Source organism: Pyrus communis, chromosome 5, assembly GCF_963583255.1.
Source record: "Pyrus communis chromosome 5, drPyrComm1.1, whole genome shotgun sequence".
Classification (NCBI taxonomy): Eukaryota; Viridiplantae; Streptophyta; class Magnoliopsida; order Rosales; family Rosaceae; genus Pyrus; species Pyrus communis.
Window position 1 is genome coordinate 5270679 of NC_084807.1, and position 2865 is coordinate 5273543.

Sequence of the window (2865 nt, forward strand, 5' to 3'; positions counted from 1 at the left end):
CAAATTGACTTGGTGCAATTAGGAATTGTACCATTTAGTGTAAATTATAATTTGATTCTATAAAGTTTTTTTATATGAAATTTTATTCTCCAACATAAGATATGACTCGCAAATGAATACAAACACTATCAATTTTACTTCTTACACACCCTTCTCAATTTTTAGTCATCAATCAATGAATTAAGGTCATCTCCAACCGAAAGGTCCAGAGGGCCAGAGGGCCGAAAATAGCCCGAAAACCGTCTCCAACCGAGAGCTAGGCCAGAGGGTTCTGGAATCTGAGAGGGCCCCACGGAATCGAAGAGGGCTAGAGGGCTGGAGGGCTGGCTGCAAGCAGCTAGCCAGCTAGCCCGGGTCTGGCCAAAAAAACTGGAAATCCTGTCGGTTATAATCGATAGGATTTCATTTATATTATTTAATATAAATGTATTCCTGTTGGTTATAACCGACAGGATTTTTTAAAAATAATTTTGAATCCAACGGCTAGCAGACGTCAGTTACAATTGGATTCAAACTTTTTTTTTTTTTTTTAATTCTATTTTTTTTCCTATAAATACCTTCCTCACAAAATTTTCACCATTCCTACCATTTCAATTCTCATATTTTCCTTCCTCTTTCAAAAATCTATCCTTCAATTTTTTTAATAATTTTGAAATGGCCTCTTCTGCAATGGAAGGTAGGGCTTGGACCCGAAAAGAAGATGAATCTCTTTGCAAGGCTTATAGATGGGTGTTGGAAGATGGTGTGAGGGGGAATTGTCAAACAAATGACGGTGTTTGGATTCGTGTGTCCAAAAAATACCTAGAGTTCTATGAAGGCACCACTCCAGTGAATATTTGAAACCACTAGAGTTGTTCTTCAAGATGGAAGAAACATCTTCAGCCAAGTTTGAACAAATGGCATCAAGCATTGTTAGCAGCCGCAACTAGACATGAAAGCGGCGCTAATTACTACGACGAAGTAAGTGTTTTCACAATTTATTTTAAATATTTAATTATATTACATTTAATTTCATAAATTAATTTCCTTTAATTTTTTTTCTAGGTACGCCAAGCAAAGGAATTGTATATGGAGAGCAGCTCGAAACCCTTTCAGTTTCACAGTTGTTGGGAAATTTGTAAAGGGTGGGTGTTATTTGAAGATCCACCAAAGAGAGCTCCTACGCCGGTGTTCGAAACTGCATTCTCAGCTGTAGATATGGATGAAGATGGATCTCCAACCATTCAACAAAAAAGGTTAGAAAATCCGTCTTCGGGTGAAGGTTCCATACCTAGGGCTATGGGACGAAACAAGGCGCGAAGGTTGAAGGAAAAGGGCAAGGCAAATGATAATTACACTGCTCAACATGAAGTGGCGGCCTCATTGCGATTATTGGCGGAGCAAAATGCCCTTGAGGCCAAAGAAATGAAGCGTAGGCATGAAGAACGGGCAAAACAAATACAAGAAGAGATGGATGATAAGAATATGGAAAGGAACACTTCGAATTACACTCCAATGAGTAAGGCCTATTTTGATAGGAAAAAAAAAGAAATTATGAGCCGACGGCAGTTGTTCACCTCTGACTATACTCTTACGATCGCGGATGATGAAGATGATGTTGATTATGGATATTAAATTTAAGTTGTTTTAGTTTTTAAATTTAAGTTAATGTTGTTTTCGAATTTAATTTGTAGTTTTTAAATTTAATTTGTCGTTTTTAAATTTTAGTTGTAATTTTTAAATATAAGTTGTAGTTTTTAAATTTAATTGTCGTTTTTAAATTTTAGTTGTAATTTTTAAATATAAGTTGTAGTTTTTAAATTTAAATAATAAATTATGTTTGGCCCTTTGGCCCTCGGTTGGAGATGGTTTTTTGTGGCAGGGCTAAAATGAGCCCTCTGGCCCTCGGTTGGAGACGGAGGCAAATATGGTCATGTACTGTTCATTAAAATATTAATATCTTGGAGGGCTAGAGGGCTAAAACGAGCCCTCTGGCCAGCCCTCGGTTGGAGATGGCCTGAAGAAGATCAATGATAAAAAATTAACAAAAACATGTGAAAAGTAAAAATAAGTGTGTGAATAACACTATCCTAAATTGATATTATGGGAGAGCGATCGATTCTCAAACTCAAGTTACAAGTCATGGGCCTTTTTTATATTTAAATTTCATGTAATGCTGCCTTGGGCTTTTAATAGAAAATACTGGACTTCTTAGAAATCTTGAAGCCAATTCTACGTCACTTATTTTTCTATAACAAGTCTAGAAGTACAATTTTCAAGAGTTTTTTCACCTGCAAACGCATATTTTCTCGAGTACAATTCGACAGGCATAAGTTAACATTTTCAAAGGCCACACTATTCTGGAGGATCCCTCAACTGAAAAGAACTGTATATATACACATACATATATGTACATAATGAAATTTCAGGTCTAGCTAGAGTATGAATTCTCCCATGAAAGTTGAAACAATAGGGAATTTTATGTCAAGTTATAAAGAGCTTTAAGCGTGTGGATGATTATACATATGGAGGAGTTTAACCAAAAAGTGATAAGCAATTCATCTAAGAGATTCACAATCACGTATATAGAATATGTTCTGCATTATATAGAAGTTCCTCAACCAAGAATGAAACTAAAAACACACAAAACAGTATAATCTAATCATACTATTTTTGCTAGAAAAACGATTGCATTAAGCATGTGCAACAAGGCAATGTAAAATAGGTCGCCATTGCTATGTTTGTATTTAATCAAACCTATGACTTTGATTGTATTTAATCAAATTAATCAAGCAGGTTATCAGCATGGTGAAGTTTTCAACCAGGCAATGTGAATTGGGTCGCCGTTGATATGTTTGTTTGCAAAACATGGATGGATGTCAACCA